Here is a 14,595-nt window from a genome sequence, read left to right as displayed (position 1 = left end):
ACAATTCTAGCATGAATAATAAACATTTATCATGATATAAGAAAATATAAAGTAACAACTTTATTATTGCCTCTAGGGCATATTTTCTTCAGATACAACAAGAACTACTATATTGAATAGAATACAAGACATGAACTCCAACTTGATGATGCGCCCCGTATGGTGATGGACTCCATGTCGTGGGCTTGGCTCATCCCGTAGCTGTTGGGCTGAGTCTGTCCTCCGCTCTGGGGGTCATGGCATCGTCACCTAGTGGGGCTCTTAGTGGCACGTCCGCCTAAGGCAATGACAGGGGACTAGATAAGAACTAACAACACTGCATGCGTTGGCACCTTTTGGCAATGGCTCAACAGAGCTTATAATTTTTTTCCCAAGGAAATTGATAACCACACGAAAGAGAGAGTGAGCCTTATACATCTGGATATCTTACATTTTAGTCCTATGACTATAGTATATATATTTGTCCCTACATCTCACACCCACGCCTTTAGGCTTGCTGTACTTTCTAATTTAGCCCTCAAATTCTATGATATTTGCAAACAAGTCCTAGTTTTTACAGAAGGAAACAAACAAGCATTAAATCAATTTTTACGGCCCTAATTCTAGTAAGTTTTTACAAGGATTTTATAGTGATCGAGTAGACGAGCTGGTATCAACACTAAACAACGATATCAAGGGGACTTAGACCTCAAATAGTTTCATGACAAAAGGAGGAGAACACACAATATGGAGCTAACCCTGGGCGTCGATGCTCGATCTAGTAAAGAATACCAATAGTGTGATGACAAGTGGACAGACATGGCAACACATGACAAACCATTATGCAGAGTGGAAGAATAGGGTGACACAATGTAAGCGTCAACTTGTCCAGATATCGAGAATGCCAATTTACGAGAAACTGTCTTACATGCAATGGTTATTAAAGAAGACGCACAAAGGGAAAAGAAACACACCAAAGAGGTGCCGAAATTCATAGAGGCACGAAGGCATGCAAGCATTGATTTGCGTCGAGATTCACAAAGTAGTTTGATCATTTGCTTGTGTTTTAGCCTTTAATCAATACATACGGGGCCCATGCATGCAACTTTTGGCAGAGTTGCTTGCTCCACCCACCACACCTCCCATACTTTGTTGTTTCATTTACAAACCTAAATCTAATATCTTTTGAATCGAAATCCCAAATCAAGTTTTGTTTGCTTATTTGTGTTCATTGCAACGAGTACCTTCAACAAGACTAATTTTGATAACTTTTGAAGTTTTACCAATTTTTAGATATTATAACTTGATAGTTGTGATATTAATTTGTTACTAAGTTTCATTTGCTTTTAGGGTTTAGGGCTTAGGGCATATGGGGGTAAGTCTTAGGGTTTAGGGTGTAAGTTTTAGTTTTTGAAACATAGTAAATTTATCATCGTTCCTTTCAAATTTTAGTAGTTGAAACTTGGTGAAGCTTTTGAAACCTGTCAAAATGTACTAAAATGGTATTTTTTTCAAAGCCCTCATCACAACATGAATATGCAAGCAAAATATAAATTGCACTTTCGGTTCAAAAGATATTATAGTCAAATGAAAAAGTATGAGAGGTGGGGTGGATTGGCATGCACTCTCCGCCACAAGGTGTACCACTTCAAAACTTACCAAAGGCTGCATGCATGGAGTAATTAAGCTCCATCAGAAAACCAATTTCTGAGGCCTCCTTTAGTGCATAGGATAGGAATATCATAGGAAAGGAAAATTAAAGGAAGTGAGATAACATGTATCTCAATTTCTATAGAAAAAGACATGTCTTGAGATACATGTCTTTTGATGCATAAATATGATTCTTTTTTTCATTGAGTTCAGGCTAATGTTTTTTTCTTTGAAATGCGAAGGATTGGTTTCTATCCTACATAGTTATTTTTTTTGCGGGTATCCTACATAAGTATAGGAATTCATTCCAACAAAACAGAAGGCTGTAAATGATATTTTTCCTTTGAAAATCCTTCCCTATAGAATTCCTAGAAAATTTCTAGGAACCAAAGAAAGCCTGAATTTTGACACAATCATGCGGGTGCATGCATGTCCCAAATCGTCTCCCCAGAGAGGTGCATGGACATGGACGTACAGTAAAGGCCACAGTGGCAACTTTGAGATGAGCATGGACCGTCGACGAGTACCTCCACGGTCAACGTCGTTCCTCGAGATATACTTTTTATTACTCCCTCGTTTCAAAATAGATGACTCGACTTTATATTAACTTTAATACAAAGTTAGAATAAAGTTGTGCCATCTATTTTGAAACAGAGGAGTACTTTTTTTCGGGGTAGTATGTACTTCTTATTACTTGCATGAGTATTTATAGTTAGTACGTACTCCCTCTGTTTCTAAATGTAAGTCTTTGTAGAGATTTCACTATAAACCACATACGGATGTATATAGATGCATTTCAAGTTTAGATTCATTCATTTTGCTCCGTATGTAGTCCACCTTGTGGGATCTCTTTAAAGACTTATATTTAGGAACGGAGGGAGTATACCTGTACATATGCCAGATGATAGATTTCCCGGTAATTTTGTCAACAAAAAATGATGTTACCTAATCCTTCCACCCGTGCAATTGACGAAATCAAAACTGGCGGCAACTTCTCGTTAATTACGAGAAGACCACAAGGCACGAGTCTCCTCTATATAAAGAGGGCTCGCATTCTGAAGCTGCAGCTAAGCAAAGAAACAGCATCTATACGCCATGGCGTCGGTTTCGAAGCTTGTGCTTCTCCTGCTGTGCGCTTACCACACTCTCGTTGCTCACGCAGGAGATGATCTTGGCAGCTACTACATGGTTCTGCCCGCTGGGTCTCTGAAATCTGCCACCGTCAACTGCACCGATCACAAAGGTGCGCTACTGTCCATGCACTTGACATTCCAATGGATCAAGTACAACGAATACAATACGTATCATTTCAAAAAAAAAACAATACTATACGTATAGTACGTACTACTGTATGCACCTTTCTAATCGTTTCCATTCCATGTCGATCTTGATTGTTTCAGCAGTGAGTTCACCATCCGGCGGCGTCGTCACGGTGCCGTTGCACCACCGGCACGGCCCATGCTCCCCCGTCCCCTCCACGAAGGCGCCGACCTTGGAGGAGATGCTCTGGCGTGACCAGCTCCGAGCTGAATACATCAGAAGTTCTCTGGCGTCAAGGGTGGCGGCGTGGAGCAGTCGGACGTAACCGTGCCTACCACACTGGGCCTCTCCCTGGGCACGTTGCAGTACGTGATCACCGTCGGCATCGGCTCGCCGGCCGTGACCCAGACCATGTTCATCGACACAGGCAGCGACGTGTCATGGGTGCAGTGCAAGCCATGCTCGCGGTGCCACTCGCAGGCGGACTCGCTCTTCGACCCCAGCTCGTCGAGCACCTACTCCCCGTTCACCTGCAGCTCCGCCGCCTGCGCGCAGCTCCGCCGGGACGGCCAAGGAAACGGCTGCTCCGGCTCCCAGGGGCTGTTTGGATGCTGCCCTAGCCAGCCCTACCAAATCGTGGGCGAGCCAAAACTTTGGCGCTGTTAGAGAATATGTTTCCGTAGCATCTCAAACTCCTTTCCTTCTCCTACTCAAACTCCTTGTAATATTCCTTGTACTCCAAGCTTGGCTTCGGCCGCATCAATCAATATAAAAAGAACCGCGGCTCCCCTCAAGGGAGTAGGAACGCTTATTATCTTTCATGGTAATCAGAGCCACCTCTTCTCCTACATCTAGCCACAAATCAAAACCCTAGAACCACATATCATCGTCTCCATGGCTTCTTCGTCCGGCGTCGGCCTCAACCTCGGATCGCCGCCATCTGAGAAGCTAGCAAGAGGAAACTTCATCCTCTGGAAGACCCAGGTGCTCCCAGCCCTGCGAGGTGCGCAGGTAACCGGGCTCCTGGACAACTCTGACGCCGCTCCACCCAAGACTGTGGAGATCACGAAGGCGGACAAGACGACGGCCCTCGAGCCGAACCCTCTGTACGGGCCCTGGATCGCCAAAGACCAGCAGGTCCTGTCATATCTTCTCAACTCCATGTCTCCAGAAATTCTTGCGCAAGTCGTCGGGAAGGACTCCACCTATGAGCTCTGGACGACGGTGAACAATCTCTTCGCCTCGCAATCACAGTCCTGGATCACCAATCTAAGGATCGCGATCACCAATACCAAGAAGGGCACAATATCGAGCTCGGCGTATATGGCGAAGATGAAAAGCCTTGGGGATGAACTAGCTGCCGCTGGTCGTCCCGTCTCTGATCCGGAGATGGTGGACTACATACTCGCAGGACTCGACCGCGACTACGACTCCGTGGTGGCGGCGATCGGCGCTGTCAAGAACACAATCACCGCCGATGACCTCTTCGCTCAGATCTCCGCCTTTGATTAGAGGATGGAGATGCTGGGAGACTCGTCTTCAGGCGGGTTTCATTCATCTGCCAACGCCGTCTACAGAGGCCGCGGCCAGTCCCGTGGTAGATCCCGTGGGCGAGGAGGAAGAGGGCGCGGCCGCGGTGACCGCGGTGACCGCCAGCCTTCTCCTGCAAATAGAGGCGGCGGATTCAGAGGACGCCCTCGACAGCAACAGCAACAGCAGGTACGCGAGCAGCAGCATGACTATCTTGAGTGCCAGATATGCTATAGACATCATCCAGGAGGTGCACGTGTCTGCTGGTGGCGCTATGAAGAGAATGATCAAGAAGAGAAGGAGGCGCATGCTGTCTCCTATGGCGTGGACACTAATTGGTACGCAGACAGTGCAGCAACAAATCACATCACAGGTGAACTTGACAAGCTGACAGTACGGGAGAAGTACAACGGAGGCGACCAAATTCGCACAGCAAGCGGTTCTGGTATGAATATCACCCACATTGGTAGTTCAATTGTTCAAACCCCCATGAAAAATTTGCACCTTAAAGATGTCTTGCATGTTCCTCAAACTTCCAAAAATCTTGTTTCTGTTCATCGATTCACCCTTGATAATAATGTTCTTATAGAATTCTATCCTCACTTTTTCTTGGTTAAGGATTTGAGCACAAGGAGAATCATTCTTAGAGGACGGTGCGTGGGAGGCCTCTATCCACTCATATCATCATCATCATCATCTTCATGGTCCAATAAACAAGCAAATATTGTCACCAAGCCATCATCATCAAGGTGGCATAGTCGATTAGGTCATCCATCTTCAGTCATAGTTAAATATGTTCTTAGCAAAAATAAACTCTCTTATGAGAATAGTGTTGAGTCAGTTTGTGATCCGTGTCAACAAGCAAAAAGTCATCAATTACCCTATCCCATCTTTACTAGTGTGTCTACTGCTCCTCTACAACTTATATTTTCAGATGTATGGGGACCAGCCCCTACTTCAGTTGGGAGATTTTCTTACTATGTAAGCTTTATTGATGACTATAGTAAATTTACTTGGATTTACTTGTTAAAGAAACGGTCTGATGTATTCCAAGTCTTCATCAATTTTCAAAACCTTGTTGAACGCAAACTGAACTCCAAGATCATTGCTATGCAAAGTGACTGGGGTGGTGAGTATGAAAAATTGAACTCTTTCTTCCAAAAACTTGGTATTTCACATCATGTCTCTTGCCCTCATGCTCATCAACAAAACGGATCTGCTGAAAGAAAGCACCGTCACATAGTTGATATGGGGCTAGCATTGCTAGCAAATGCATCCATGCCACTCAAATTCTGGGATGAAGCATTCTTAACCGCTACATATCTTATCAATTTGCTTCCTAGTAAAGTCATCAAATTTGAAACACCTATTACACGACTCCTTGGTGTCACACTCAACTACACATCTCTTCGTGTTTTCGGTTGTGCATGTTGGCCCAACCTCAGACCCTATAACACACGCAAACTTGCTTTTCGCTCCAAAAAGTGTGTCTTCTTAGGCTATAGTCCCATGCACAAAGGAGTTAAATGTCTAGATGTTCCTACTGGTAGGGTCTACATATCCAGAGATGTAGTTTTTGATGAGTCAGTGTTCCCTTTTGCTTCTCTTCATCCCAATGCTGGTACACTTCTCCGCAAGGAAATCCTTCTTCTTCCTCCACATCTTCGGTCTTTTGATCATGGGGGCGACAGTTGTACTAACCAAAGTGATGATATTCCTGCTGGTATTGGTTCTTCTCTGTTGCCTGTACAGGTCCCTGGTGAAAACGGCGCTCAAAATGATCAAAATTTCGAAAATCAAGCTCAAGATCATCTTATATTTCATGCTGAGGAAGGAGACGAACCTGGCACAGATGACGAAGCTGATCCGGCGGCGCCTGCAACTCCTGTTCGTGCGCAGACCTCGGATCCCGCGGCCAGATCAGCCTCGGATCGCGCTCCCACCAACCGCAGTGCTGATTCAGCAGCAGGCGGGACCAGCTGCGGGGTCGGCTGCGGGGCCGAATCCGCCTCGCCCAGCGCGCACCACTCCCACGCCGCCACCTCAGCAGCAGGCGGGACCAGCCATGGGGCCGAATCTCCCTCGCCCAGTGCGCGCCTGCAACCGCGGTCGGGCGGTCGATCCGCTGTGCCGGCTCGGGCGGCTGGCACCCGTGTGGTGGACACACAAGCGGCCACACCAACGGCTACAGGATCCTCTGCGCAGGTGGCGCCAGATTCGCCTGTGTCATCACATGCAGCTTCCTCGGGATCTTCTGCGGCGAGTGCTCCTGTGGTCCAGCCAGCAGTTTCTTCACGAGTTATGACTCGATTACAGAAAGGTATACGAAATCCTAAAATAAGAAAAGATGGGACTATACCATATGGAATGTTGTGTATTTCAGGAGAACCAACAACATTGAATAGTGCACTTGATGATCCTAAGTGGAAGAAGGCAATGGATGAGGAATATTCTGCACTTATGAGGAACAAGACATGGCATCTTGTACCAAATCAGAAAGGTAAAAATATCATCGATTGCAAATGGGTTTACAGAATTAAAAAGAAGGCAGATGGCTCCATTGACAGGTACAAAGCACCTCTCGTTGCAAAGGGTTTTAAACAACGTTATGGTATTGATTATGAGGACACTTTCAGTCCTATTGTTAAAGCTGCAACTATCAGACTTGTGCTAGCCATTGCTGTATCCAAGGGTTGGAGTCTACGACAGCTAGATGTACAGAATGCGTTTTTGCATGGCATTCTAGAAGAGGAAGTGTTTATGAGACAACCACCTGGTTATGAGGACAAGAAGTCACCACATTATGTTTGCAAGCTTGACAAGGCACTCTATGGTTTAAAACAAGCACCCAGAGCATGGTACTCCAGATTGAGCTTACAGTTGAAATATCTTGGTTTCATTGCCTCCAAAGCTGATACATCATTGTTTATTTATAACAAGGCTGGAGTAGTCATTTTTGTGCTTATATATGTTGATGATATCATCGTTGCAAGTTCTTCACAAAATGCTACTAATGTACTTCTGCATGATTTGAGCTCAGAGTTTGCCTTGAAAGACCTAGGTGATTTGCATTTCTTCCTAGGTATTGAGGTCAAGAAAACTCAAGATGGAATTGTGTTAAATCAGGAGAAATATATCATTGAGCTTGTGTCTCGCATGGGGATGAAGAATTGCAAGCCAGTTCCTACACCTTTGTCTTCCTCAGAAAAACTTTCAGCATATGAAGGTGTGCCACTTCAGGAGGAGGAAAGTACAAGGTATAGGAGTACTGTGGGAGCATTACAATATTTAACTCTCACACGTCCAGATATCTCATTTGCTGTCAACAAGGTTTGTCAATATCTGCATGCACCTACTTCTGCACATTGGTCAGCTGTCAAGAGAATTGTAAGATATGTAAAGCATACTATGGGAATAGGACTTCATTTCAAACGGTCTAATTCCTCTCTTGTGAGTGCATTCTCTGATGCTGACTGGGCAGGATGCAGTGATGACAGAAGATCAACTGGAGGCTTTGCAGTATTTTTTGGGTCTAACCTTATTTCTTGGAGTGCCAGAAAGCAAGCCACCGTGTCACGGTCAAGCACAGAAGCTGAATATAAGTCCTTGGCAAATGCAACTGCAGAAATCATTTGGGTTGAATCACTTCTTGAGGAATTGGGAATCAAGAAGAATCATATCTCATGTTTATGGTGTGATAACTTGGGAGCAACATATTTGTCTGCAAATCATGTGTTTCATGCAAGGACAAAGCACATCGAAATTGATTTTCACTTTGTGCGAGAAAGGGTTGCAGCCAAGAAACTCGAGATACGGTTTATTCCCTCCAAGGATCAAGTAGCAGACGGTTTTACAAAGGCATTGCCATCAAGACCATTTGAGGAGTTCAAGAGTAATCTTAATCTAGGGTAGTTAAGATTAAGGGAGGGTGTTAGAGAATATGTTTCCGTAGCATCTCAAACTCCTTTCCTTCTCCTACTCAAACTCCTTGTAATATTCTTTGTACTCCAAGCTTGGCTTCGGCCGCATCAATCAATATAAAAAGAACCGCGGCTCCCCTCAAGGGAGTAGGAACGCTTATTATCTTTCAGGCGCAGCATCCAGCCGCCCACATCCTGGCCAAGAGTTGGCAACAAAATGAACTGGAGATGCCCGTGCAGCCAGGGCGTGCCAAATATTTGGTCATCATCCAAACGAGTACCCAGCACCTGGTCAACGTCCAATGTTTTGGCATGGCGGCTGTTGGCTGGAATCCAAACAGACCCCCAGTGCCAATACATTGTCAACTACGGCGATGGTTCGAGAACCATCGGGACCTACAGCTCCGACACGCTCTCTCTGGGCTCCAACGCCGTCAGCAACTTTCAGTTCGGGTGCAGCCAGTCTGAGTCGGGCCTCCTTCTCAACGACCAGACCGCTGGGCTCATCGGGCTCGGCGGCGGCGCTCAGTCGCTGGCCACCCAGACCGCGGGGTCCTTCGGCAAGGCCTTCTCGTACTGCCTCCCGCCGACTCCGGGGTCGTTCGGGTTCCTCACTCTCGGTGCAGCAACCTCGGGTTTCGTCAAGACGCGGATGCTCAGGAGCACGCACGTCCCGGCGTACTACGGCGTGCTCCTTCAAGCCATCAGGGTGGGAGGCAGGCAGCTCAACATACCCACCTCGGTCTTCTCGGCCGGGTCGATCATGGACTCCGGCACAATCATCACGTGCCTGCCGCGGACCGCGTACTCGGTGCTGTCGTCGGCGTTCAGGGCCGGCATGAAGCAGTACCCGCCGGCACAGCCCAGGGGCATCTTCGACACGTGCTTCGACTTCAGCGGCCAGTCCACCATCAACGTACCGAGCGTCGCACTGGTGTTCTCCGGGGGCGCCGTCGTCGACCTCGCCTCGGACGGGATCATTCTGGACAGCTGCCTCGCCTTCGCGGCCAACCGCGATGACAGCTCGCTCGGCATCATCGGCAACGTGCAGCAGCGGACGTTCGAGATGCTCTACGACGTTGGTGGCGGCGCCGTGGGGTTCAAGGCTGGCGCATGCTGATCGGCGCGCACAAGTACTACTTGTTTGCTCCTGCGAGCTAAGACCTCTCACGGAGTATCATCTATCCTCATGCAGCAGTACAGATGACATGGTATATATGGCAATAAAAATAAAGAAAATGGCTCTCTTAGTATATCACGTATCATAATAAATAAGGTACTTGTATTTTTGACAAGGGGGTGGATTTTACTCAAAATAAAGGCTCAAGTGGAAATAAACACTGTGAACACTCGCACAGTCTCTCCATAGATAGGATGCACGTAACCACACCTGCAAATAACAAACTCATATAAAACGAAAGCTATGCCTAGGCGAGGAAAAAGAAAAAAAACGAAGCGATCAATTCCATGATCGACAAACTAACAATGATCATATCCGCACCAACTATTTTATGACACCACAAGAACACTGAGGATCTTCAACAACAACGCCTTCAGGAAGGGAGCGATGCTCGAACATCGCCTTCATCAAATCCAACCAACAAAGGGCCAGAGTCTAGGTTTCCACACTAAAGAACCAGACCGAGCATATTCGAGCAATGCATTCAACAAGGTAACGACGCAAAAAACATCGTCATTGCCAGGTATGTATAACCAACTCGGATTCGACCTAAGTTTTCACCTTGGAGCTCGAGACTGTGTGCTCGAGAAGTACCACCATCGGAGTTAATCATGTGTTGTCACCACCTCTTTTCCGCGATCGTAGTAGCTACATGTGAGGCTACTGACGGTCGTCGCTACACAACCATACCCTCTAAAGGAAATATGCCCTAGAGGCAATAATAAAATTGTTATTTATATTTCCTTATATCATGATAAATGTTTATTATTCATGCTAGAATTGTATTAACTGGAAACTTAGTACATGTGAAACAGAGTGTCCCTACCATGCCTCTACTTGACTAGCTCGTTAATCAAATATGGTTATGTTTCCTAACCATAGACATGTGTTGTCATTTGAAGGACGGGATCACATCATTAGAGAATGATGTGATGGACAAGACCCATCCGTTAGCTTAGCGTAATGATCGTTTAGTTTTATTGATATTGCTTTCTTCATGACTTATACATATTCCTCTGACTACGAGATTATGCAACTCCCGAATACCGGAGGAATACCTTGTGTGCTATCAAACGTCAAAACATAACTAGGTGATTATAAAGATGCTCTACAGGTGTCTCCGAAGGTGTTTGTTGGGTTGGCATAGATCAAGATTAGGATTTGTCACTCCGAGTATCGAAGAGGTATCTCTGAGCCCTCTCGGTAATGCACATCACTATAAGTCTTGCAAGCAATGTGACTAATGAGTTAGTTGCGGCATGATGCATTATGGAACGAGAGTAAAGAGACTTCCCGGTAACGAGATTGAACTAGGTATGATGATACCGACGATCAAATATCCGACAAGTAACATACCGATGACAAAGGGAATAATATATGTTGTCATTGCGGTTTGACCGATAAAGATCTTCGTAAAATATGTAGGAACCAATATGAGCATCCAGGTTCCGCTGTTGGTTATTGATTGGAGATGTGTCTCGGTCATGTCTACATAGTTCTCGAACCGGTAGGGTCCGCACGCTTAAAGTTTGATGACAATTTGTATTATGAGTTGTGTGTTTTGGTGACCGAAGTTTTGTTCTGAGTCCCGGATGAGATCAAGTACATGACGAGGAGTCTCAAAATGGCCGAGAGGTAAAGATTCATATTTGGAAGATGGTATTCGCACATTGGAATCGTTTCGAGTGATTTGGGTATTTTCTCGGAGTACCAAGGGGTTATCGGAACCCCCCCCCCCCCCCCAGGGGAAATATTGGGCCTATGTGGGCCTTAGTGGAGAGAGAGGAGGGCCACAAGGGGTGCCCCCCCCCATGGCAGTCCGAATTGGACTGGGGGATGGGGCGGCGCCCCCCTTTCCCTCTCCTACTCCCTCTCCCTTTCCCCCCACTACTGGAATCTGGCAATTTGTTGTCTGCCACCTCTTTGCCATCAGCCAACTGATGGCAAAGAGGCTCTTTGCTGTCCGCTTCCACAAAGCGGACGACAAAGAAAGGGCAGATGGCAAAAAGCCTATTTGCCGTCAGCTGTTTCTTTGTCGTCAGCCAGCTGACGACAAAGAGCTGGAAGGCAGACGACAAAGGGCCAGGTGGGCCCCACAGGGCATGGCGTGGCTAGGTCAGGTTATTTGTCGTCCGCCGACAGACGGCAAAGATGAGTCGTAGGCCAGCCCTAAACGGCCGTCCTCTTTGCCGTCTGCTAGCAGACGACAAAGAAGGCCCACTTAACGGGCCGAGCCGTCTCCCCTCTCTCTCTCTTTCTCTGTCTCCCTCCCACGCGCCCGCCTCTCTCCTTTCCCGCTGTTGCCGCCATCGCTGTCGTCGCCGCCGGCCAGCCCTGCCCCCCGGACCCAGCCCCCCCCATGGCAGTCCGAATTGGACTGAGGGATGGGGTGGCGCCCCCCTTTCCCTCTCCTACTCCCTCTCCCTTTCCCCCCACTACTGGAATCTGGCAATTTGTTGTCTGCCACCTCTTTGACGTCAGCCAACTGATGGCAAAGAGGCTCTTTGCTGCCCGCTTCCACAAAGCGGACGGCAAAGAAAGTGCAGATGGCAAAAAGCCTATTTGCCGCCAGCTGTTTCTTTGTCGTCAGCCAGCTGACGACAAAGAGCTGGAAGGCAGACGTCAAAGGGCCAGGTGGGCCCCACAGGGCATGGCGTGGCTAGGTCAGGTTATTTGTCGTCCGCCGACGGACGGCAAAGATGAGTCGTAGGCCAGCCCTAAACGGCCGTCCTCTTTGCCGTCTGCTAGCAGACGGCAAAGAAGGCCCACTTAACGGGCCGAGCCGTCTCCCCTCTCTCTCTTTCTCTGTCTCCCTCCCACGCGCCCGCCTCTCTCCTTTCCCGCTGTTGCCGCCATCGCTGTCGTCGCCGCCGGCCAGCCCTGCCCCCCGGACCCAGCCCCCCCCCCCCCCCGCCGTCCAGCCTCCCCCCCCCGCGAAGAGGAACCCCGCCGCGCCCAGTCGCCGCAGAGGCCAGCGCCGGGCCACCCCGGTGCCGGACCCCTCCCCGCGGCCATGCGCCACCCCGCCCCGCTGCTGCCCTCCTCCCCGCGGTCCCTGCGCCGCCCCGCCCCACCGGCCGACCTCGCCCTCCACCGGTGATCCCTTGCAGGTTTGTTCTCCCCCCCCCCTTTTAGTTTAGTTTTTTTAGTTACTTTTAGTTTAGTTTCTATTTTAGTTTTAGTTTTAGTTTTAGTTTTATTTTCAGTTTAGTTTTAGTTTATTTTAGTTTAGATTAGTTTTAGTTTTAGTTTAGAAGAAGAAGAGGAGTAGGGGGAGGAGGAGGAGGGAGGAAGAAGAAGAAGAAGAAGAAGAAGAAGAAGAATACCCTAAATAGCAAGTATCATCGGTGCGAGATACATGTGGTCGTCGGTGTCGAACCCTACATCCATGTCCCACAAGTGATGTCGACGTCCGGCTTCCCAAAGCAACTGTTCTCGATGTCGATGGCGGTCGAACACCATCGCGAATTTGTCTGGCAGCCTCTGCGATGACGATTAAGAGGCAAGTGTTGAAACTTGAAACACCCAAACTGACTCAAGTCGGTTTGGTTGTTTGAAATTTCAAAACTTGGCTTTAATCCTCATCGCAGAGGCTGCCACACAAATTCGCGATGGTCTTCGACCGTCATCGGCCACCAAAACTATTGTTGCGAGACGTCGGGCGCCGACTTCACATGTGGGATGTGGATCTAGTGTTCAACGCCGAGCGCCACATGTATCTCGCACCGATGATACTTGCTATTTAGGGTTAATTAGGGGGTTCCTCGGTGTCGATGGTACCCTAAATAGCAAGTATTGCCAGTGTGAGGTAAATGTGTCCATCGGTGTCGAATACTACATCCACGTCCCACAAGTGACACAGGGGTCCTGCGTCCAGCAGTAATAGTTCTCGACGTCGATGGCGGTCGAACACCATTACAAATTTGTCTGGCAGCCTCAGAGATGACGATTGAAAGCTAAGTGTTGAAACTTGAAACACCCAAACTAACTGAAGTCGGTTTGGTTGTTTGAAAATTTCAAAACTTGGCTTTAATCCTCATCGCAGAGGCTGCCAGACAAATTCGCCAAGGTGTTCGACCGTCATCGGCCACCAGAACTATTGTTGCGGGACGCCGGGCGCCGGCTTCACTTGTGGGATGTGGATCTAGTGTTCAACGCTGACCGCCTCATGTACCTTGTGCCGATGGTAGTTGCTATTTAGTTTACCCGGGGACGAGCGGGTTAGAGGGTTCCTCGGTGTCGATGGTACCGTAAATAGCAAGTATCGTCAGTGCGAGGTACATGTGGCTGTCGGTGTCGCATACTTGCTATGTTACTCATCTTTCGATTTAAATATGCAGTTATTTCATCGTTGCGAGAGTCTAGTGTTCGACGAGCTCCGCCCATGCGTTCGTTGGTGAGCACAAATGACATCTCCTCCTTCCCCCTTCATTTGCTCTGTTCCGGTCTTCGTGCCGATGAAACTTGCTAGCTATAGGTGTCAATCATCAGTATGCGTAACCACTATGTGTCTCCCATTCGAAAGGGTTACATCTATAAATATGCATGCATTTGCATATTTATAATCGTCATTCTTTCGAATTGTCCAACGTTATCCATGGATAGCCCAAGTATGTGTAGATTGGGTTCGTTTTCCTATATGCTCAGCTCCGGATCCGATGCAGAATTTCATCAGTGTCTCCCTGTTGTTCTCCAGGTACACATTCTCTCTGCTTATTGCCAAGACGTGTATCAGGAGAACAACGGGGAGGTGCTGCCGAAATTTTGCGTCGGATCCGGAGTAGAGCATGGGAAAACAAACCCGATCTACACATACTCGGGTAGGATTAGGACCTATCATTACCTATTAGCGTGTAGGTTGCATGGACGTAATAAAACTAACAAATTCCATTAACTGATGGATATGGTTTGCCTAATTATGAATATAATTCTTGTGTGTCCAGTAGGAAGTCAATATGAATGATCGTGCGTGGATGTACACCGGTTACACTAGTCAGTATGTTTGGACCGAGGAATGGTTAACAAAAACTAAGGGGTTTGTTGAGCCGCATTTGCAAATGGCCAGAAATTTAGCTG

At 47.6% G+C, this 14,595-nt stretch overlaps 1 pseudogene; it reads left to right on the top strand.

Annotated features, from left to right (window-relative positions):
- Nucleotides 1–2,724: 2,724 nt before the first annotated feature.
- Nucleotides 2,725–9,459, top strand: LOC123161149 (aspartyl protease family protein At5g10770-like; annotated as a pseudogene).
- Nucleotides 9,460–14,595: the final 5,136 nt, after the last annotated feature.

Source organism: Triticum aestivum, chromosome 7B, assembly GCF_018294505.1.
Source record: "Triticum aestivum cultivar Chinese Spring chromosome 7B, IWGSC CS RefSeq v2.1, whole genome shotgun sequence".
Classification (NCBI taxonomy): Eukaryota; Viridiplantae; Streptophyta; class Magnoliopsida; order Poales; family Poaceae; genus Triticum; species Triticum aestivum.
Note: the sequence above shows the minus strand (reverse complement) of the source record. Positions and strands in the feature narration are given on the sequence as shown.